Consider the following 25,737-nt stretch of genomic DNA (forward strand, 5'->3'; position numbering starts at 1 on the left):
AAAAGATCATCCTGCCAGTTGACGGATATTTTCACTTTTCATCAGGACCCAGATGAAATGGCTCAAAATATGCACTGAGTCTCTCATGACATCCAACCCTATTCTCATTGGACCAAAGCTCCATGTTTTCCTGGTCATTGGTTAGCTAAAAAGAGTGTTTCTGAAACTTCTCTGAATAATAAAAATTACCTGGGCTGCCAGTGAATTAGAATTTTCAGGAAATCTGGATGTTTATCATTTAGTTCAGTATCAATAGCAAATTTTAATCAATGAATTTAAATTACCCAGGCTTATATAACCAGAGGTTATCTAGAGAACATAAAATATTTTGATGCATTTTGATCTAATTACTGAGTTCATTTTGTTTCCAACAAACATCTGAGCAGGTATATATGTCAGGCCTGTGTAGACTAGGAAGCATAGAGCTGTGGAGCCAGAAAACCTGGACTTGAATCTTGATTCTGCCACATGCTGTTTGCAAGGTTTAGAGCAAGTTATTTAATTTCATTGGATCTCTGCTGCTTTATCTGTGAAATTGTGATGATATAGAGCATTATATAAATGCAAGGTATTATAATAAAGAAATTGGATGTACACATAGATAGTTGCAAGGGCAAACCTTATGGCACTAAAGGAAAACCTGGAAGTATGAGATGTGAAACTAGGAAGTCAATGTATTTTTTTCTTTGAAGAAATACTTTAAGTTGTTCCCCACATGTCCTTTGTTCTGAAATAGAAATGTCTGAGGAAGATTTCTTTATGAGGAGCATTGCCTGACAGTGAGAAAAATGAAAGGCAGGCCCTCTGACCCAGCGGCATTGATAATTGTACATTCCTTAGGAGAAAATAGACTTTTCTCATTACTGAAACAGAAACAGTAGGAAGTTTTATAAAAAATGTGGAAACAAGGAATTTTAAAAGTAGGCCCTACTTGCAGAAATAACAGAAGAAACAAGAGCAAAAAGACACAAGAAGAGAAATGCAAGATCAATCACTTGAAATCAAATGTATATCCCTCTTCTGAAAAATTTTTAAAAAAGAGCAAAAGGGCCAGAATGTTCCATTTTTGTCATCAAATGATGAACAATGTGGGAAAACTCTGAATGATGTAACTTAAACCATAACCATGGTTCAATAAAAATACATACTCTTTTAAAAAAAAAAAAAACAGTAATTGTACATTTATTTCTTTCTCTTCCTAAGGGTAACATTGTTGGTGTATAGAGCCTCGTGTTACTGGATATTGATGGGACTTGGTTCCAAATCTGGTTCATGTGATCCTTGGCTTCCCCCACACAAGAAATCCCCTCCACCTTTCCCCCATAATATACATGTATCATCTTTTTTCATGTATCTGGCATTTGAACTCTTAGGTTTGAAAATTTCCTACCTTATAAGTCTGTGTGGAAAGCAAATGTACTCTAACCCTATGGAAGCTGAAAATTCCAGCTATGGATTTTCTTTTCTCTCATAGTTTGAGCATGAGCATGTGCAGAGTACTGATTCACTATTCAGGCATCAGCCATAGATTTTAAATCAAGAGCTAGACAGATGAAGAGGCAGGAGCTGCAGAGAGTCCTTTCTGGGACAGGAAAAAGCAACAGTCACAACATTGTGTTTCCACAGTTGCTGGAGGCAGTGATAAAGCTATGGCATTTTGTGTCCATTGCTGATGGTGACAGTGGTAGCAGGAATGGTTTCCTCACTGAGTAGTGTTGTTTTGGGAGAAGATGAAACTTGGCAAACACATAAATTATTGCTGGCAAATTGACTTTTTTTAAAAAGGGATTTTATTTATTAGAGAGTGCATGCTTGCATGGGGGGAGGGGTAGAGGGAGAAGGAGAAGCAGACTCTGTGCTGAGCAGGGGGCTCAACGTGGGACTTGATCCCAGGACCCCGAGATCATGACCTGAGCTGAAGTGGATGCTTAACTGACTGAGCCCCTCAGGTGCCCCAGGCAAATAGACTTTAAAGATAATCAGGCAATCTGAGATTATCTGACCTGGTTGGAGCTGAAGGCAGTGAAAATCCAGTCAGTATTTGGGGATGGGAATCTAACTGTTATACACTCAGTGACCAAAAAACTAATTAAAACATCACCAGTATTAGAATTTAAATAAATAACTTAATAAAGAGAAAAATCCAGAAATAGACCCTCCCCCCCAAAATCCAAACATCACCAGCATTTATAGGGAATAAAGTACCAACTGAGGGCAAAGGGGAAGCTGTCAGTTATTGATCAAGTCCAGGCTGCCTTAGTCCAATTGCCTCAGAGGTTGTCACTTGACTTTCCAGATTGGTTGCTACAGATCGTGGATTAGGGTTCTATTCTGCCTCCCAATAGCTTAAGAAGGAGAATGGTAGACTTGTTTCTCAATGCTCATCTATCTTTGATTTAAAATCGGGGACTTTCTGATTATGCTAAAAACCAAAACCAAAACCACAGCAACAACAATAACAACAAACCCTCTCAATTCTTATAGCCATTGGGCTGAAAAAATAAATAAAACCTATAGAATTTGACAATATTACAAAGCTGACCTATTCAGGTCACTTATGTAAAAGTGTTGATTGAGAGAGTGAGGACAAGCCCTGGAACATAAGATAAAGGAGGGGGTCATGAGACTGGATTACCTCAACCTCAGCTGATCTTCCCTTATCAGCCAAGAACCCAGTTTCACCCATTTATTAAAGCTGTATCTACCTTTTTGAAGAGTAATGATACCCTGAAAGGCAAAGTCACTGTGTATCATGCTCTTACCTCCATACCAATAACTAGAGGTATATGTTGGCATAGCAGAGAGTCTATTACAAAATCTAACCCTGGAGGAGAAGATTTATATACCTATACACATGCTAAAATGTGAGGAATATGTTGTAAATGTATTTGGAGATAGACTTAGGGAACAGAATGTAATTTTAGATTTTATTTAATGTGATAGCTCAAGCATGTTAGTTTGTCTTAGTGGCCCTTCAGTGATCTGGAGGTCTCTGGAACCAATGAGATGAGGTAGTTCACAAACTGAAAAAATGGGTTTGTATACTTCAAACACCACCTGATCTGGTGCTCAGAGACCTGACTTGAACCACCATGATAGTCCTAACTCTTCACCCAGTTTCCCCATAGAGTCATTTCAAAGGCCCTTAATAGAGGCACCTGGGTGACACAGTCGTTTGGGCTTCTGACTGTTGGTGTCTGCTTGGGTTGAGATCTCAGGGTCATGAGATCAAGCCCCACGTTGGGCTCTGTGCTCAGTGTGGAGTCTGCTTGGGTTTCTCTCTCCCTCTCCCTCCCCCCACAGTTCTCTCTCTCTCTCTTGCACTCTCTCTAAAATAAAGAAATCTTAAAAAACAAAACAAAACAAAAACAAAGGCCCTGAATATCTTGAGCAAAGGGAAAACCAGTTATTATTGAGAACCCTGTAATAACATCACAAACAGGTATGATGACTCTCATCCTTAAGTCGCAAAAAGGAACTTGCACTCCCTCATCAATCCACTGTTTTAGCCTCACTGAGAATTCTCTTTAACCAGCTGACTGAAAAGAAATTTAGCCTTAATTATAGAAAACCCTGCATGATATATGAACTCCAGAAGCTGGCTTCTGTAGAATTATAGACTCAACTGAGGTGATACTGAAACAAAGTAAGAAGTGAAAATCCTCCCAGTGTATAATACATTAAAGTATTTTGCCTGGAAGGAGAGATTAGTTAAGGATCTATAATCAATCACTGATTATTGCTAATGGTTCTTTTGGGAGATAGGAACATGGAAAAAAAAATGGAGGCCTCGTGACAAGGATATTTGGGGAAGAATTATGAAGATGGCGTTTTTTGAAAAGGGCCAAAGTATAAGAATTTGTGTTCTCCCAAACCCTTAATTTTGGAGGATTCTCTTATTCAGGGAAGCAAAATGAATGACATTCACAAAGCCAGACAACTACATTCCCTAATCTTTCTAGTACTTTCTCAATGAGCTCGAGAACATGATGGCAGAGATAAAAGCTTTACATGGGCTCAATAGCCTTATTCTCTTTGGTTTTAAGGGTATTTCCATGAGAGAACACAATAGCTCCACTGAATTAGAAATTGAGGCAGTCATCTGATCAATTTGTTTTTTCTTGCCAATTAACAAATTAACAAAAAAGAGATTAGGATTTTGGTGTTGGTTGAAGTGACTGGTTCTGATTGTCAAGAGGAAATGGGTTTATACTCTTAATGGCATAGAGAGGCTTTTGAATGGAACCCCAGGTGACTACTATGTTACCTCCTATTAGCCAAGTCAGGTAATAAGAATTAATGAATTTTTGACAACAACCGAATCTAGATGGAATACCCAGGGCTCAGATTCCTTCCATAATGAGGTCATCATACATTATAAAGAATCCCAACTAGTTGGGATCTTGGTTAAACACAGTGGGGGAAATGGAAGAAGCAAAATAGAAATGTCATTCTACAAATATGACCTGTGATTAGTGCAGAAATGAGGATTGTAGCATCTACATATTTTTTCTTATTGAAGCACATATATTCATATATTTGAATTACCTATCTTCTTATTTCAATTCCCCTTCTCTTACTAGTTTATAAAGGGTGTGCTGATGATTTTAACTTTATGGTTTAATCCATACAGTATAAAACATTGGGATGGCAACATGACAAAATTAGTGGGAAAATGGAAATCATCCAGAGTTCCAGGATTTGGATCTAAATTTATTAATTATACTTTAGGTTGTCCTAGTTTGGAGATGAGGATAATCTCATTTTTAGTGGCTGGGAAGACAGTTACATGATTGAAACAGAAAGCATTTCTTGCTTCCTTATTTCCCTTCAAATATAAATCTCTATATTATGTTGAGCATCCAGAGAGAGTACTACATGGAGATTTAGTATCCATCATCTATATTCCCTTCCTATATTTGGGAAATCCCCAGAATTCCCCACTGCCCAGAGGAAGAGCCTGCTTCCCACTATATAAGCTAAGTGCCAGGTACTTTATGACCCTGACTCTTCCTGCTAGGGAGAGGTGGTGTCCTGCTAGACACCACTAATCAGAAGCAACTTTCCTGCAAATTGGGAGCTTGTGATCCAATAAAGAGTAGCTATATGGAGTCCATTCTGGGGCAGGTGTGGGCAGCCGGGCAGTGGGAAAAGTGTGGTGGCACCATCCAGTGTACAAGATGAAATGTAGCAGGGGCAGCAGGGAGGGTGCAAACTTTAGCAGCCAGTGTTTGGTGATGGTGACATGAGAGTCCTCACAAGATTCACTTTGTAGGAGGCTTTTAGCTGTCCTCTGGCTATCGTTTAACATCCCTTTCTCCTACCCATTTTACAGGTTTTGTTTTTCAGCCTTCCCAGTGACTCTCATTCCTATTCTGTCAAAATGTAGTTTTTACCTAAGACCCTTGTGTGACACAGCCGTCTTGTTAGCACACACCCTATTTCTCACTTCTCCGTTCCCATCTTTTTCCACCTCATCATAAACTAACCCGCAACAGTCATGACCCAAGCTCATCTTTACCATAGTGCCCTAATGACTGACTCACAGAGACACCGATGCTGACACAGTGCTGGGTGTATTCAGGATTCATGCTAGGCCAGCACATGCAGTGGTGATGGCAGGGATGACAAAACCCTATTGCCGATTACTGAGATGGAAACCTTCTGATTAGTAGATGTATAATCTGATGCAACAAATCAATATTTTGGTAAGCTGTTATCTGTTCATAAGAATAAATAATCATCATTGTTCAGGAACATGAAAGAGTCATTTTCAGGGTGCACAAAAATAATTTTATTATTTCCTGAAAGAAGTAGTTGGAGGGAAGGTGGATGAGTTGTGTGCTCTGTGCTACAGAATTGTGATCAATTAGGCGATGATTTAGGAGTTGTGTTTATTGACAAAGGCTTGGCTTGGTTATATCAGTACTCCTGTTCTAGCTAAACTATTCAAGGAAAAATAGATTTTCCCCATGGGGCCTGACTCCACTTTGTGAGAGAGGTGGTAGAGGACAGAGCATCTGCTAATCTTTGAAGTGGTAATCATGAAATGAAAGAGTTAAGGGTCAGAAGGCCTGGGTTCTGTTTCCATCTAGCTTAGGACAAATTAGTCTCTCTAGGGCTTGTTTTCCTTATCTGTACTAGATTTTTTTAAAAAAGCAACTTATATATCTCAGATCTCTTCAACTTCTAACCTCTTGGATTGCTGATTCAATAAAATAAGTGTGATTACCTTCTCTTCACAGTGGTGTCACAAGGACTAAATTAGTTAACTTATATCAAACATTTCAGTTCAGCCCCAGCACATGGATGGCTCTCAACAAGACGTAGATCTTGCTGTTATCATTATTGTGTAGTTTCCAAAATTAATTTAACCCAAGGCATCTGGTGCCTTCAGTGGATCCTTTCATTTACATGATTTAATTAAGTAAAAAGGCCGAGAGTTATTACTGCCACAGCAATCTAAAGCCCAGGTGATACTGACCTGAATTTAAGGGTCTATTTCTGGGTTTGGACCAACACCAGACCCATGTTGAGAATGCAGCTGCTTCTAAACATATGTTCCATTTCATGCGATGAGACTAAGATAATATGGAGGAAAATCCCCCAAACCACTAGATTTTTAACTTGTATATTATCTTCCCTTTCTTATCCTTTGGTATTTCCATACCTTTACTTAAAAGGAAGGGTGCATTTAATTCTATCTCGTTCTTGTTCTGTTGCTCATTTAACACACTTAATAACCTTTGAGAGATTTGCTTTCACATATTAAAATAACTCATTTAGAGTTACATAGTGGTGATTGGTATACTCATCTGGCATCTAGATCTACTGTGTCTTTTTTCCTTCAGTAATTCCTTGCATTTTAAAAAGGTAACACTTGGGTTAAAAAAAAAAAAGACTATTCTGAACAAATTCACACAGTATATATACTAATACATTCAAATTGTTTTTAAAGGTCAAATAATATATAATAGAAATTAAAGAGTAAAATCATCTCCCCCCCCCCCCGCCCCAGTCATTCCCACTACCTTCCTTAGAAATAATTACTTGTGACAGTCTGGTGGGCATCATTTCAAATCACTTTTAATGTTGAATATTAAATGTACATACACAAACATATAGGCTTCATTTTGGTTTGGTTTGTGTAGAGGGGATCATACTATGTGTATAATAACTCACATTTTTACTTAATATATTTTGGAAATCTTTTTGAATAACTATACAGATCCACCTCATTCTTTTAAGCTAATAAATAATATTCCATAGTATGGCTATTTAATAATTCATGTAACAATTCTATTGGCAGATATTTATGTTGTTCCCAGTGTTTAAATTCTTCTGAAAATGTTTCCAGAGGTTATATTTGTGCCTCCTTGGGAACATAAATATTTCTCTTAGATACCAGGAAATGAATGTTCTCTGAAGAGTGTACATTTTACAAAAGACTGTGGCTTTTGGGACTGCGTGTTAACTCTGGGAATAAATTTTAAAAACATCTCTGAGAGTAAAAGTGGGAATGTGGTAGAGTGAATGGGCCAGAATCCCTCATGGCCTCATCAGAGAACAACTTTAATGGCTGAATCATCTCTCAAATCTCTTCCAGCTGTAGTGTTCGAAGGCTAAATCCATCTCTGGCTCTCTCAGGGAACTCTCTGTGGCACCAACTCCCCACCATAAATAGTTGTAGAATGATTGACTAGACCATGTACTCTTTCACATTCAGGGAAGCTGGATTGATAGCTGTGTCTGTGGTTCTCAGCAAATTCCACTTCTGGAATGCCTGGTTCATTTACCCATGGAGAAAGTTGGAGTATAGTTAGGGTGCATTTGGTCAGAAGTTTCATTCCACCATCTGAAGGTGAGATGATCCACAGTCATATGCAAGGTTCCTAGTTAATTTGGACATCAATATCTGGACACGTAGCAGTTAACTGCAGACTTGCTGGTTAGAAAGAACATAAGGTTTAGGGAATAGAGCTGGGTCAGACTATCAACTCCCCCACTAATAGCTAAGAAACAAGCAGATTATTTAATTTTGCTCAAGATCATTTATGTAGTAGGAATACCAGTAGCTACTTAACAGGTTTGGACTACAGAAGAACATAAAACCTGTAAAATGCCAGTCATAAAGGAGGTTCTCTTAGGGAATATGCAAGAAGGCAAATGTGAAAATGCATCAGCTATCTATACTATTAACTAGGATGAGATTATGCATCTATGAGATATAGTTGATACCAGGCAGTCACTTCATCTTTCTAAATCTGTTTCTTCATGTGTAAAAAGATTCAGCAATCTTAGAATTTCCATTGCAGATCAATGAGTGCCCTTTGGCTTTCTTGGGAACTCTTACTCATCCTTTATTCATTTTATCATCCCAATCTGGCTATTTTCAATAGTATTAAGGATTATATTTATAACACTTGCCTAATGTGCTTTGAATCACATTATTTCTCTTTTAGGTCTATCTTGAATATTTAAAAAAATGTGAAATTTTAATGGTGTTTAATTTGATTCTTTCCATCAAAATATCTCTTACTACAATATGGCTATTTAGTCCCCATCATTGCTCAGAATTTGTTTTACTTGATGTATTGATAAAAATGAGTGGCTAACAGACTCCTGGAAATTTATAATGAAGCAATGACCCTTGGAGAAGGGAAAGAAGTGTTCATCTTCCCTGGGGCTGGGAAAAAAGCTTACTCTGGTGAGATGCTCCCACTCTCCGGATCAGGTTCTGAAGCAAGACTCAGGTCAGAGGCTCCAGGAGGAAAAAATACAGACACTGGGGATTTCTCATTGAGTTGTACTTCCATATCAAATTTAAACATAACAGTGATGCTTTATAGCTTAATGAGTTTAGTACAAATCTGAAATATTCAGTTATTGACAATTCAGTGACCTTCAACCCAGTCTGCCCTCTCTGCTCTCATCTAGTTGTGCAGCTTAGTGAGGCTCACGTTTGTTGGCAGCCAGGAATGGTGCAAAGGGGAGGGTCCTCCATACAGATGCAGAGAGTCTGGAGGCAGAGCAGGTTTCTAAAATCTTAGACAATTACCCTCTTTGCCTTGACTCACTCCATTACATCATCCATATGCTAATTCTCTCATGAAGGCTCTCTGTCACCGCGCGTTTGTGGAGAGGAGGAGGACACAGAAGCCCTCTTTCTGGAGCTTGGGATTTGAGAGAGGGGGCCATGAGAAGACATATTCCCTTTCTATTCTAATCTGAAATAAGCAGCTGAAAGTTGTGTGGGGTACCTCCACCTCTTTTAGGTGTCAAGGAAAGCTGATGACTGAGAGAAGAGATGTAAAAGAACAATGTTTCCAGCCTTTTGATATATTTAGAAAATAATGAAAGTCATTTTTGCCATTAGTTTTAGTCATTTCAACTGTGCACCATGTGCTGGCTGGAAGTGATGCATGCCCCATCAGAGATTTGGCATATGTGACCATCAAAGATGATGACTGATTGGCTTGGCTCTTCTGAACATGTAGGCACATCCACAGCAGTCAGCCCACCTGTTGTTTCATAATCCTCTACCATGTGTTTGTGAGACCCATTCTTCTCATCAGTTACTCTCCTCTGCACTAGAGGGACTGGGGACCAGGTTTATGGTGAGACACATGGTGAGATATGGAGAATGATTTTTCCAGGACTGGTATCAGTGTGTGTCGTTTACAGCATCTGTTTAATACCCTGCCTGGCATCAGAGTATGAGGAGGTCATTTGAAGATCCCGTCTAATCAATGTAGGGAAGCCAAGTATTGTAGCCTATTTTAGTGGTCCTTACAACCTAGACTGAGGAGGCATAATCATCTATAAGGACCATGTTTTGTGCCAGCTATGATAAAAATGATCAGTTAACAGAGTTTGTTTGTTTGTTTATTATTTATTTAAAGATTATTTATTTGAGAGAGCGAGAATGAGAGAGAGTACATGAGAGGGGGGAGGGTCAGAGGGAGAAGCAGGCTCCTTGCTGAGCGGGGAGCCCGATGCAGGCCTTGATCCCGGGACTCCAGGATCATGACCTGAGCTGAAGGCAGTTGCTTAACCAACTGAGCCACCCAGGCACCCAGAGTTTATTTATTTATTATGTGAGGATATTTTCCTTGTACACTAATTAGCACAAGAATTAGCACTTTACTTCCAGATTTCATTTCTAGTTGGCCAAATAACAATTATTTTTTCTGTTACCTGTTTGGTGATTAGGTTTTCCATGGAGACAGTAAATTGAACCAGTGATGGTAACAAATGGAGCCGAGTCTTGGTGTGTCTGTTTGCTGGGCTGTGAACACCCAGTGCATGAATGCACAGTGGGCTGCAACACCAGTGCTGAATAGACAGCTAATGGAAGCAGGAAGAAGGGGAGAGGAACTTCCCCTGCAGTGTGAGAGGACGCTGTTCTGCAGGACTCTCAAGTCCTTTTAATTTAAAGGAGATATATTTAACTTGAAGGAGATATATTGTTAGCCATGATAAATAAAGTGCTTAATTGAATATCCTTCAGAAAATCTATAAGATAGTATTTCTTTCAGATTAAAAATATCAGTAATATATTTAGTTATTAATCAGGATATTTGCTAGAACAATGGTTCTAAAACCTATTAAATCTCCTACTTTTTATAATTGAGGTAAAATTTATGTAACATAAAATTAACCATTTTAAAGTGAATAATTCAGTGACACTTGCATTGTGTTACTATCTTTATCTACTTTCAAAATATTTTTATCACCCTATATGAAAACCTCATACCCAGTAGGCAGTCATTACTCATTGTCCCCTCCTCTCATCCCTAGAAACCACCTATGTGCTTCCTTTCTCTATGAACTTACATATTCTGAATATTTCATAAAACTGGAATTAGGGTGCCTGGGTGGCTCAGTTGGTTAAACATCTGCCTTCTGCTCGGGTCATGATCCCTGGGAATCAAGCCCTGCATCAGGCTCCCTGCTCAGCAGTGGAGTCTGCTTCTCCATCTGCCCCTCCCTCGGCTTGTGCGCACGCACGCATGCTCTCTCTCTCTCCGCCTTGAAAAAAAAAAAAAAAAAAAACCTTTAAAAAGTACTGAAAGTATACAATATGTGATCTTTTCTTTCTGTCTTCTTTAACTTGGCATATTTTTTTTCAGTGTTCATATTGTAGCATCTATCATTACTTTATTTCTTTTAATGGCTGAATAATAGTCCATCATATGTATATACCACAATTTACTTATTCATCTGTTGTTGGATATTTGGGTTGTTTCTACCTTTAACTATTGTGAATACTGCTACTATAACCATTTGTATAGAAATATTTGCCCAAGTACCTGTTTTCAGTTCTTTTAAGTATATACCTAGGGGTGGAATTGCTGTGCCATATGATAATTCTATGTTCAACTTTTTGAGGAACCATCAAACAGTTTTCCATAGAGGCTACACCATTTTACATTCTAACCAGCAATGTATGAGGTATATCCTCAATGTATATCCTCCTCAAAACTTATTATTTTCTGTTTTTTAAAAAGTTTAGTCACTCCAGGGGCATGTGTGTGGCTCAGTTGGTTAAGCATCTGCCTTTGGCTCGGGTCATGATTCTGGGGTCCTGGGATTGAGCCCTGCATTTGGCTTCCCAGTCAGCAGGCAGCCTTCTTCTCCCTCTCCCTCTGCTGCTGCTCCCCCTGCTTGTGTTCTCGCTCTCACTCTCTCTCTCTCTCTCAAATAAATAAATAAAATCTTTTAAAAAAGTATAGTCTCCCCGAATAAAGATTCTGGGAAGAGGGTAAAGTAGAAAGCACTAGGAATATATCTCCCCACCTAGACAACAATTGCACTGGTAACATCTGTTTGATGTAACTATTTTGGAATTCTAGAGTCTATTGAAGGCTTACAACTTCTAGGAGAAGGCTTTGACACTAAATTAGAGTTAATATCACTCAGTTTCAGCTCTTAACTTGGTGGTGACTGCCAAACCCCACTACCCATGCCTGTGGCAGGCAGCCGTGCACATATTCCAGGAGTAGCTTGCATACAGCTTGCAGGAACCAGGGAGGGGGTCAATAAGCACACTGTCCTCCAAATATCAAGGTTTTTGTTCTGAAAACTAACTGCTGCTTCAATAGCTCTTCAATAACAGCTTGTGTGTCAAGCTACATAGAGGCAGTCAGCCAATTACTGTATATACTCATTATTGCAAACCTCTCTACTTCTCCAGTTAAAGTGATTCTTAGTGGACTTAAAGAGCTGACATGTTATCTCTCCTTTATTTTTCTCTTTTTCCAATTTTGGGAACCAGACATGCAAGAACTAGAATATTCTAAAGCAACTGAATATACGGGGAAATTTGGAAAGTCACTGCACATGCCCAGGCAAAAACACAGTCTCAAAAAAGACTAGAGAAGACCTTAAGTTTTCACCTCAGGCTGATCCATACCATAGACATAGCCTGTAGCATTCAACAAACAAAAACAAAGAAACTTTTGCAAACCCTGGGAAAGGGGGAGAATCTGATTTCCAGTTACTGTATGATTAGATTCAAATGTCCAGTTTTCAACAAAATCAAAAGGCATACAGAGAAGCAGGAAAATATGGCTCATCCAGAGGGAGAAAAAACAAGCCGACAGAAACTATCCTGGATAAAGACCACATGGGGGACCTACTAATACTACAAAGCTTTAAAACAACTGTCTTGAAGCTGCTCAAAGAACTAGAAGGAAGAAGTGGAGAAAATAAAGAAAATAATATATGAACAAAATGGAAATATCAATAAAGAGAAAATCCAAAAGGAAATTAAAAGAAACTAAAAAGTTCTGGAGCTGAAAAGAAAAATAACTGAAATAAATTTGTTAGAGGGATTAAAAGTAGACTTGAGTGTACAGAAGAATCAGAAAACTTGAAGATAAGACAATTGAAATTAGACAATCTGAAAAACAAACAAACAAAATTGAAGAAATGTGAACTGAGCCTATGGACCTGGATCAGTATACACATTATGGAAGTCCAAGAAAAAAGAAGGAGAGTAAGGGGCAGATGGATTATTTGAAGAAATAATGAATGAAAACTTTCCAAATTTGGTGAAAGACATGAATATCAATTTCAAAGAAGCTCAATGAACTCTAAGTAGGATGAACTCAAAGGCATCCTCACCAAGAAACATTACAATCAAATTATCAAAAGTCAAAGACAAAGAAGTAATCTTCAAAGCAGCAAGAGATGCAACCCATTACATACAAAGGCTCTTCAATAAGAGTACCAGCATATTTTTTATCAGAAACTTTGGAAAGTAAGAGGCTAATATATTCAAAGTGCCAAAAGAAAACAAACAAACAAACAAACAAAACCCTATCAGCCAAGAATACCACATCTGGCAAAACTGTCTTTTAAAAGTGAGGAAGAAATTAAGATAATCCCAGATAAATAAAAGCTGAGGGAGTTTTAACAGTAGACCTGTCCTGCAAGAAATTGTGAAGAGATAAATTCAAATTAGAGTGTTAAAAATTTAGAATATTAAATGTAATCACCATGATAACCAAAGATAAAATATCTATAGAATATACAAAAAAGGAAATAAGGGAATTAAAATGTTTAACTGCAAAAAATCAACTAAAAGAAGACAGAAATGCAGAAAATGAGGAATAGAAAAACAAAAAGAACACAAGTAAAACAAATAGCAAAATGGCAGTCCCTCCAATCGGTAATTATTTTAAATGTAAATGGATTGAACTCTCCAATCAAAAGACAGAGATAGGTAGAATGAATTAAAAAAATCCAACTATAACCTCTCTATGAGACTCACTTTAGATTCAAAGACACAAGTAGGTTAAAGTGAAAGGATGGAAAAGGATTCCCTGCAAATAAAAAGCAAAAGAGAGCAGGGATGGTTATACTAAGACTATATACACTTTAAATAGAAAAAAGTTTACGATAGACAAAGAAGTAAATTATATATTAAATAGTTCAATAAGATTTAATAATTATAAACATTTATACACCTGAAGGCAGAAATATACAGTTCTACAATAATAGTTGGAGTTGTTATTATTCCACTCTCAATAATCAATAAAACCAGACAGAAAATAAATAAGGAAATAGAGGACTTAACACAATAAACCAACTAGATCTAACAGACATATACAGGACACTAACAACACAATACATATTCCCTCAAGTGCATATGGGATGTTCTCCAGGACAAGCCATATATTAGGTCACAAATTAAATCTCAATAGGTTTTAATAGACAGATATATAAAGTATTTTTGACCACAATAGGATAAAGTTAGAAATCAGTAACAAAAGCAAAACAAAAGCAAAAAAATCATAAATTTGTGGACATTACACTAAAAAACCAATGGATCAAAGAAGGAAAATTAGAAAATACTTAGATATGCTGTATCAAAACTTATGAGATGCTTTAAAAGCAATACTGAGGGAAATTGAAAGCTATAAATGTTTACATTAAAAAAAATACCAAATCAACAACGTAATTTTACAACTTGAGGACCTAGAAAAAGAAAAAGTAAGCTAAATCCAATATTAGCAGAAGGAGGTAAATGCTAATGATTAGAGCAAAGATAGATAATATAAAAATGATAGAGAAAATTAGTGAACCCAAAAGTTGATTGATCTTTGAAAAGATCAACAAATTGACAAATCTTTAGCTAGATGAACTAAGAAAAGAAGATAGAAGGGCAAAATGCATAAAGGGGAAATACAGGGCACAATGCATAAAGTGGGCAATAGAGGATTCCAGTTATAGAATGAGTAAGTTACAGGAATAAAAGACACAGCATGGGGAACGTAGTTGATGGTATTATAGTAGTGCTGTATGGTGACAGATGGTAGCTACACATGTGGTGAGCATAGCTAATGTATATACTTGCTGAATCACCATGTTGTACACCTGAAACTAATGTAACATTGTGTGTCAACTATACTTCAATTAAAAAATTTTTAGAAAGACTACTCATACTACTATTACCAGAAATTAAAGCAAGGGTATTAATACCCATTCTACAGAAACAGAAAGGATTAGAAGAGAGTACTTTGAGCAATTGTATGCCAACAAATTGGATAACCCAAATGAAATGGACAAATTCCTAGAAACATAAAACCTTCCAAGACTGAATCACAAAGAAATAGAAAATCTAAATAGACCTATAACTAATAAGAGGATTGATGAAGAGAAAGCATTTGACAAAATTCATCTCCCTTTTATAATTAAAAAAATAGAAGAAAACTATCTCCACATAATAAAAACCATATATGAAAAACTCACAGCAAACATAATACTCAATGGTAAAAGATTGAAAGCTTTTCCTCTAAGATCAGGAACAAGGATGTCCACATTTACCACTTTTATTCAATGTAGTACTGGAAGTTCTAACTAGAACAATTATGCAAGGAAAAGAAATGAAAGGCACCCAAGTTGGAAAGGAAGAAGTAAAGTTATCTCTTTGCAGATGTTATCATCTTATATACAGAAAACCCTAAAGATTCTACACACACAGACCAATCCCTGTTAGAACTAATAAACAAATCCAGGAAAGAGGTAGAATACAAATTAAGCATACAGAAAATCAGTTTCATTTCCTTGAACTAACAGTGAACAATCCAAAAGGAAATTAAGAAAACATTCTATTTATAATAGTATCAGCAAGTATAGAATACTTAGGAATTAACCAAGATGAGACTTGTACAATAAAAACTACAAAACATTGCTGTATAAATTAAAACATTAATAAGTGAAAACAAATCACATGTTTGTGGGTTAAAAGACTTAGTATTATTAAGATGTCAGTACTACCAAAGTGATTTGCAGATTCAATTAGCCTTTATAAAAATCTCAATGACAGGCATATGACAAATGCAGCAGTAAAGAATCCAGAAATAAACTCTTGCATTAATGGTCAAATGATTTTTAGTTTTTTTTTTAAAGATTTTACTTACTTATTTGAGAGAGAGAGAATGAGAGACAGCACGAGAGGGAAGGGGATCAGAGGGAGAAGCAGACCCCCCGCTGAGCAGGGAGCCCGATGCGGGACTCGATCCCGGGACTCCAGGATCATGACCTGAGCTGAAGGCAGTCACTTAACCAACTGAGCCACCCAGGCGCCCTGGTCAAATGATTTTTGAAAAGGGTGCTAAGACCATTCAATGGGGAAAGGACAGTCCTTCCAACAAACTTCAATTGACATTTCTCCAGAAAAGATATACAAATAGCAATAAGCACATGTAAAGATGTTCAGCATCATTAATCATTAGGGAAATGCACATCAAGTTTTAATCATAAATGAATGTTGAATTTTGTCGAATGCTTTTTCTGCATCTATTGAGTTGATCATATGATTTTTACTCCTCATTTGTTAATGTGGTGTATCAAGTTGGTTTGTGGGCATTGAACTATCCTTGCATCCCTGAGTAAATTCCACTTGGTCATGGTGTATGATCCTTTTACTGTATTGTTAAATTGGATTTGCTAATATTTTGTTGAGGATTTTTGCATCTGTGTTCATCAGGAATGTTGGCTTGTAATTTTCTTGTTCTGTAATATCTTTGGTTTAGTTATCAGGGTAATACTGGCCTCATAGAATGAGCTTGGAAGCATTTTTTTTCTTTTCAATTTTTTGAAGCATTATTTTCTCTCCAATTTTTTAAATACCTGGAGAAGGGCAGGTAGTAAGTCTTCTCTAAGTGCTTGACAGAATTCACCTGTAAGCCATCTGGTCCTGGAAATTTGTTTGTTGGGAAATTTTAATTACTAATTAATCTCTTCAGGAAATAGTGGTGGAAAATGGGCAGCCATATGCCAAAGAGTGAAACTGGTGTACTTTTTTATATATATTAAATTAAACTCAAAATGGATTAAAGATTTAAATATAAGACCTGAAACAGTAAAACCCCTAGAAGAAAACAGGCAGTAAGCTCCTTGACATCAGTCTTAGCAGTATTTTCTTTTGAATTTGTTTCCTCAGGCAAGGACAACAAAACCAAAAATGAACAAATGGGACTACATCGAACTAAAAAGCTTTGAACCACAAAAGGAAACCATAAAAAAATTAAAAGGCATCCTACTAAATAGGAGAGGATATTCACAAATGACATATCAGATAAAGGGTTACTATCCAAAATCTGTAAAAACTCGGGGCACCTGGGTGGCTCAGACGGTTAAGCATCTGCCTTCGGCTCAGGTCATGATCCCAGGGTCCTGGGATCGAGTCCCGCATCGGGCTCCCTGCTAGGCGGGGAGCCTGCTTCTCTCCCTCTGCCTCTGCCTCTCTCTCTCTCTCTCTGACTTTCATGAATAAATAAATTAAAAAAAATTAAAAAAAAAACAACAAAAAACAAACAAAAACAAAATCTGTAAAAACTCATAGAACTCAATATAAAAAAAAATCCCAAACAGTCCAATTAAAAAATGGGCAGGGAACTGTTGAATAGGTATTTTTCCAAAGTAGACATAGAAGCACATGAGAAGATGCTCAACATCACTAACCATCAGGGCAATTCAAATCAAAACTATAGTGAAATAACACCTCACACCTGTCAAAGTGGCTATTATAAAAAAAAAAAGTGTTGGTGAGGATGTGAAGAAAAGGGAACCCCCATGCACTGTTGGTGGGAATGTAAATTGTAAAGCCACTATGAAAGACAGTATGGAGATTCCTCAAAAAGTTAAAACTATAACCACCATATGATTCAGCAATTCCACTTCTAGGTATTCTTTGGAAAAAAACTGAAAGTACTAATTTGAAAAGACCTATGCATTCCTGTGTTCATTGCAACATTATTTGCAATAGCAAATACATGGAAGCAGCCCAATTTATGTCCTTTTGATGAATGAATGGATAAGAAAGAAGTGGTGTGTAGATACATAAATAGGTAGATTGATAGAATCTATCTCCAGACATACAATGGGCTATTACACAGCTATAAAAAGAGTGAAATCTTGTCATTTTAATAAGAAAAAAGACCTACAGGGTATTATGCTAAGTGAACTAAGTTAGAGAAAGACAAATACCATAGGAATGGTATGGAATCTAAAAGATTATATGGAATCTAAAAGAAAAAACAGAACAAAGAAAATAAAACAGGGACAGACTCATAGATACAGAGAATAAACTGTTGCAGAGGAGAGGTGGGGGGTGTTGGACAAAATAGGTGAAGGGGATTAAGAGGTACAGTCTTCCAGTTGTAAAATAGACAGGGATATAATGTATAATGTATAGAATATGGTATATAGCCAATTATATTGTAACAACTTTGGTGACAGGTAGTAACTGGAATTATTGTTGTGACCATTTTGTAATGTTTATAAATATCAAATCACTATGTTGTACACCTGAAACCAATACTAGTATTACATGTCAGTTATTCTGACATAGTGAAATCCATAGAAATCCACCATGAGACAGCACCTCACACCCGTTAGAATGGTTACTATCAAGGATAAAAACAGAAAAATAACAAGTGCTGGTGAAGATGTGGAAAAATTGGAGCCCTATGCACTGTTGGTGGGAATGTAAAATGGTGTAACTGCTGTGGAAACAGTTTAATTTTCAAAAAAATAAAAAATAGAATTACCATATGATCTAGCAATTCCACTGGGTATATATCCTCCACAATTGAAAATAGTGTCTTGAATAGATGTTTGTATACCTGTGTTCGTAGAAGCATTATTCAAGATAGCTAAAACATGGAAGCACCTCAAGTGTCCACCTGTGGATGAGAGAATAAGCAAGATGTGCTACATACTTATAATGAGATATTATTCAGTATTTATAAAAGAAGGAAGTTCTGACACATACTACAACATGGGTGAACTTTTAGAACATTTACTAAGTGAAATAAGCCAATCACAAAAAGACAAATGCCATATGATTCTACTAATTTGAGATGCCTAGAGTGGTCAAATTCCTGGAAGCAGGAAGTAGAATGATGGTTGTGAATGCTGAGGGAATTGGGAATATTATTGTTTAACAGGTAATAGTTTCAGTTTTGGAGGATGAAAAAGAGTTTTGGAGGTGGATGGTGGTGATGGTAGCACAACATTATGAATGTATTTAATACCACTGAACTGTACATTTAAAAATAGTTCAGATGGTAAATTTTATGTTCTGTATATTTTGCAATGAAAATGGGAAGAATTATAACCATCTAAATAGGTGTGAATTATATCTTACTGTTTTGATTTGCATTTTCCTGGTGAATATGATATTTAGCATCTTTCCATGGCCACTTGTATGTCTTTTTTGAAGAAATGTCTATTCACATCCTTTGACCATTTTTAATGCAGTTGTCTTTTTATTGTTGAGTCATGAGAGGTTTTTTTTTAATATTCTAAATACTATAACCTTAACAGACATATGATTTACAAATATTTTCTCCCATTCTGTAGGTTCTTTTTTTTTTTTACTTTCCTGATCATGTCCTTTGATGCACAAAAGGTTTTAATTTTAATAAGTCCAATTTATTTTTTTTCTTTTATTGTTCATTCTTTTGGTTACATATCTAAAAATCCATTGCCACATTCAAGGTCATGAAGACTGACCCCAATGCTTCCTTTTAAGATTTTTATGGTTTTCTATTTTGAGTTAATTTATGTATATAGTATGAGGGAGAGGTCCAAACCAAAGTATTGCATGTTAGATATCCACTTGTTCCAGGACCATTTGTTGATTAAATTACTTTTAAAAAAAAGTTTTACATCCTTTTTACATCCTGAACTGAAGATGTTATAATCTGCCAGCTACATGTATTTTCATCTAAGTCAATATACTAACTTAATTGTAATATAATACAAAGTGAAGACCGGTAATTTCTAATCAGATATTATGTATTTCACTGTGTAAATGTTCATGTATCACTATACTAGAAGACTTCAGGTTCTCATGTTGCTTGCATGTAAGCATAGAATGACTATGACTTTAGAACAATATTTTTTTGTTTTTTAAAGATTTTATTTATTTATTTGAGAGAGAGAGAATGAGAGAGAGCACATGAGAGGGGGGAGGGTCAGAGGGAGAAGCAGACTCCCTGCCGAGCAGGGAGCCAGATGCGGGACTCGATCCAGGGACTCCAGGATCATGACCTGAGCCAAAGGCAGTCGCTTAACCAACTGAGCCACCCAGGCGCCCTAGAACAATATTTTTTAGAAGTGACTCAAGCATGGCCATCAGTTATTTTCTGAAATGAACAACTCTTAAGCAAAACAAAGTACAGTCTTTCCTTGATCTATATGGCAGTTGAATTCAATGAATTTTTAACACCATGCTAAAAATATGTTGTGCTTCTGTGTAGAACAGTTAGATACCTAAAGATCATAAAATGGCTTTTCACATCCATTCTATGTACAATGCCCCATCTACATGATTTCACATCTGAAAGTTGTGCAGAATGCAGTAGAATTCATCATGTATGACTATTCTACTCCCTGCAGGGCATGTAGCATCCTTAGTCTTTTTCATTGAATCTTGACAATACCCACCTACCCACTACTTACAAAAAATTAAAAAACACCCCACTCCATTTTTCAAATGCCCTTACAATGTGTTGTTTAAGATAGTGTCTGCCAGGTTTCTCCACTGCACAATGACTACTTTTCCCATTGTAATTAAATACTTGAGAGGCGATTCTCTAAAACTATGCAAATATCCTGTTTCTTCTTAAACCTTTACCCACTAATTTCAACATCTATTAGTGGATTTTACCTACAGTAATTATTTCTATGGTGTCTAATGATGATTTTCTATTTTCATTATTCCTTCTACATATAATTTGATTGCTTCTTTAAAGAAGAATTTTCTTTTCTCCCCTTTTATTCATTTATCCAGTTATTTATGTCCATTTGAATTCATGCATATTTACTTTATTCTTTGGGTTTTAATCCAGTACTATCATTATTTATATTATTCCTCAAAATTTTCCAGCTTTGGCCCTTGAGGGAGCTCTTTCTGGTTGGACTATGTATTCCTTTTACATGCCCCACCTTCCTACACAAATTTTCTTTTCTTAGTACTTTCTTAATGTCTGGCACCACAAAATTCTCCAAGCTCCTTATATATTTTCCTTGCCCCAGCCCTGGAATCAACCACTTACCTGAGGCACCCCAGTTCTTTTTATTGAAGAATTATATGTAGAAATCAAGATCTGGGCACTAGATGTGCTCAGTGCTCCTGGGGTATCCCTGCTTCTTGACTGTCTCAGCAGATAGAGCAGTGGAATAAATGCATGAATACTAACCAATGTTAGTATTAGATACAGTCTATCCTTCTGTCTGTCCATCCATCCATCCATCCATCCCTGCATCCATCTCTTTATCCAAAATCTGTTAAACTATGTGTTGATGCTGATGCCTCCACAGGCTTTATCATTTTTTTTCTGATAGTGAGAAATTGAATTCTCATTACCTACAATGCATGTACTTAATTGTTTAACCCAAATACATATAAAGTAGTTTCACAACTGCTAACTCATACCTAATAGGGAACATTTTAAATACACTGCTCTTAAGATTTATTAAATTTTAAAAAGTAGCTGTAGATAATAACACTAAATAGAATGTATTATTGTTCCCATTTTACAGATAACCAAGGGTCAAAAGAGTTTTGATAACTTCTCCAGGGTTAGACGTGGAAGTCTTACTTCCAAAACTGATGGACTTTCCTATAAAATAAGTAGAAGTTGAACTAACGTTTCTTCCAAATGAAACTGTAGGTCAAGTCTCAATATACAAAACTAAAAAAACAAAACAAAACTGGAATTGCCCTTGTTTAAGGAGAAGTAGATGCCTTCCCGTGATGGTGCTAAGCCCTCTGGGGAATCTTAGATTTTTAGAGAATGCTGAAACATATTACCACTTTTGATAAAACTCATTTTCCTAGAATAATTCTAATTCCAGGCATCAATAACCTGTGATTACAAAATGAACCAAATGACAAAATGATAATAGCTTAAGTTTCTATGCCCCTCTTATTACCTAGGTTAAAACTCACAGTGTTTCTGCTAAAGGTGCCATGTCTAGTTGTTCCCAAAGCTACCTACTCTAGACATGGGTTCCAACTCTTTTTCTCTGATTTGTTTTACCATCAGCATCTAGAAGCTCTGTTGGACTCAGGATCTCACAAAGCCTTTAAATCAACTGTACCCCATTAGCTTCTACCCTTCTTTGCTCACCCATTAACTGGCATTTCACCAAGTATCATGAAAAGTTTTTATCCTTTATCTCTTCAATCATAAGGGCTCAAACCTAGTTGAGGTGGCTGGTTTGGGATAGACACCAGGACTTCCACTCAAATAAAACACCCCAGTACCCCTCTAGTTACAAAAGCAAAGCTGCTATGCAGATACAAACAGATATGGATAGGTGGAAGTAGGTGATGGGGAGAGAAATGTGGCTTAGACCACCAGCTTTCAAATTATTATGTAAAGTCCTAGGTCTACTTAAGCCCCTCTTGGGAAAGAGAGTTTTAAGGAAATTGATAAGATCTTCAATTTTCTTCATGTGGTGTTCCCTAAATTTCTGCCCAGAACAACCTTGTGGTGAGAGGTAGCTTTTATTTCTCTTCCTTTCACAATTACCCTTCTCCAAATTTACAAAAGAAACATATCTTTCACCTGCCCAAATTTTAACATGATGCATTTCCCTGATGCGTAAAAAATTGTAAGAATGCCAAACAATATGATAATTGAAAATATTGATTTTTGTCTTGGGAAAATAAATGATTCTAATGACTAAGTAATGAATCACTTTGCAAGTCATAGGTTTCTAATTCTTCACTTTCAACAAAATTTAAGGGGAACCTAATGAAGTTATCAACTGGTAGATTATAAAAGTAATTTTTAAAACATAATTTTGTGGAGATTTTCAGTCATACACAAAGGTAGTGAGACCTTTATAATGAATTCCCACACACCCATCACCCAGCTTCAAAAATTATCAACATTCTGCCCACTCTTGAAAAAATAATATTTCATGCTTTGTCACTATATGAATTTTGGCATATTTTTAGAAGGAATGAAAAGAATTGTTATAGCTATTTAAAAACAAAAACCACCTTCCACTCCTATGAATGTATGTACGTAAGTAAGTAACAGGGTTTCTTTGGAGCTCATAGCTATAGAATGTGAAAAATAGGAATATAATTGATATTAAACCCTATCTCATTCCAGGATTATATTAGTGCATGGATACATGAATTAATTAAAAACAGAGGCCCAACTATCTGTTTTTTAATAAAGATTTTTATTTATTTATTTGACAGAGAGAGAGTGAGCAAGAGAGAGAACACAAGTGGGGAGGGGCAAAAGAAAGGGAGAAGCAGACTCCCCACTGAGCAGGGAGCCTGACTTGGGGCTTGATCCCGGGACCCCAGGGTCATGACCTGAGCCAAAGGCAAACGCTTAAGACACTGAACCATCCAGGTGCCCAAGACCCAATTATCTAATTAAAGATTATTTTACAATAAATTTTACATTTAGTTAATAATTATCAAAATTGGTAATATATTTGTTGTTTTAATGAGCCATTTACCTTTAATTGTTACAATAACCTCATAAACATGCATATCCTTTTGATCATAAGAAATTTAACTTTTAGGGGCTCCTGGATGGTGCAGTCAGTTAAGTGGCTGGCTCTTGATTTTGGCTCAGGTCATGATCTCAGGGTTGTGAGATTGAGCCCCAATTTGGGCTCCCTGCCGGGCATAGAGCCTGCTTAAGATTCCCTCTCTCCCTCTCCCTTTGTCCCTCCCCTCCCACACGAATTCATGTGCTCTCTGCAAAATAAATAAATAAATATTTTTAAAAATTTAACTTTTAAAAATATTGTATTTTACTGTTTTTCATTACAGAGAAGTTTTAATAGGGTAAATAATTTTTTTCAGTCATAAAATAAATTACATTAAGATAAAAGTATGTGAGGAAAATGGAATGGAAATACTAGTTCAAAAGTACAAGGAACAATACAAAGTTTCTATTAAGATTGTTTATGTATTTTTTAGTGGAAAATGATATCAAATGGCTGTAGTAGAGGACTGTAGTACATGTAGTAGAGGACTGCTTAAGTGATATAACAGCTTAATTTTCTTTTTTTTATTATTATGTTGTTAATCACCATACATTACATCATTAGTTTTTGATGTAATGTTCCATGATTCATTGTTTGCGTGTAACACCCAGTGCTCCATGCAGAACATGCCCTCTTTAATACCCATCACCAGGCTAACCCATCCTCCCACCCCCCTCCCCTCTAGAACCCTCAGTTTGTTTTTCAGAGTCCATCGTCTCTCATGGTTCATCTCCCCCTCCGATTTCCCCCCCTTCATTCTTCCCCTCCTGCTATCTTCTTCTTCTTCTTCTTTTTTTTTAACATATAATGTATTATTTGTTTCAGAGGTACAGATCTGTGATTCATCAGTCTTACACAATTCACAGCACTCACCATAGCACATACCCTCCCCAGTGTCTATCACCCAGCCACTCCATCCCTCCCACCCCTCACCACTCCAGTAACCCTCAGTTTATTTCCTGAGATTAAGAATTCCTTGTATCAGTGAGGTCATATGATACATGTCTTTCTCTGATTGACTTATTTCGCTCAGCATAACACTCTCCAGTTCCATCCATGTCATTGCAAATGGCAAGATCTTCCTTTTGATGGCTGCATAATATTCCATGGTATATATATACACCACTTCTTCTTCTTTTTTTTTTTTTAAAGATTTTATTTATTTATCTGACAGATAGAGAGACAGTGAGAGAGGAAACACAAGCAGGAGGAGTGGGAGAGGGAGAAGCAGGCTTCCCGCTGAGCAGGGAGCCCGATGCAGGGCTCGATCCCATGACCCTGGGATCATGACCTGAGCCAAAGGCAGACGCTTAACGACTGAGCCACCCAGGTGCCCCATATACACCACTTCTTCTTTATCCATTCATCTGTTGATGGACATCTTGGCTCTTTCCATAGTTTGGCTATTGTGGACATTGCTGTTATAAACATTGGGGTGCACATACCCCTTCGGATCCCTACATTTGTATCTTTGGGGTAAATACCCAGTAGTGCAATTGCTGGGTCGTAGGGTAGCTCTATTTTCAACTTTTTGAGGAACCTACATACTGTTTTCCAGAGTGGCTGCACCAGCTTGCATTCCCACCAACAGTATAGGAGGGTTCCCTTTTCTTCGCATCCCCGCCAACATCTGTCGTTTCCTGACTTGTTAATTTTAGCCATTCTGACTGGTGTGAGGTGATATCTCATTGAAGTTTTGATTTGGATTTCCCTGATGCCAGGAATTCCCTGATGTTGAGCACTTTTTCATGTGTCTGTTGGCCATTTGGATGTCTTCTTTGGAATAATGTCTGTTCATGTCTTCTGCCCATTTCTTGATTGGATCATTTGTTCTTTGGGTGTTGAGTTTGATGAGTTCTTTATAGATTTTGGATACTAGCCCTTTATCTGATATGTCATTTGCAAGTATCTTCTCCCATTCTGTTGGTTGTCTTTTGGTTTTGTTGACTGTTTCTTTTGCTGTGCAAAAGCTTTTTATCTTGATGAGGTCCCAATAGTTCATTTTAGCCCTTGCTTCCCTTGCCTTTGGCAATGTTTCTAGGAAGAAGTTGCTGCGGCTGAGGCCGAAGAGGTTGCTGCCTGTGTTCTCCTGTAGGATTTTGATGGACTCCTGTCTCACATTTAGGTCTTTCAACCATTTTGAGTCTATTTTTGTGTGTGGTGTAAGGAAATGGTCCAGTTTCATTCTTC

The sequence above is a fragment of the Neomonachus schauinslandi genome, chromosome 3 (genome assembly GCF_002201575.2).
Source record: "Neomonachus schauinslandi chromosome 3, ASM220157v2, whole genome shotgun sequence".
NCBI lineage: Eukaryota > Metazoa > Chordata > Mammalia > Carnivora > Phocidae > Neomonachus > Neomonachus schauinslandi.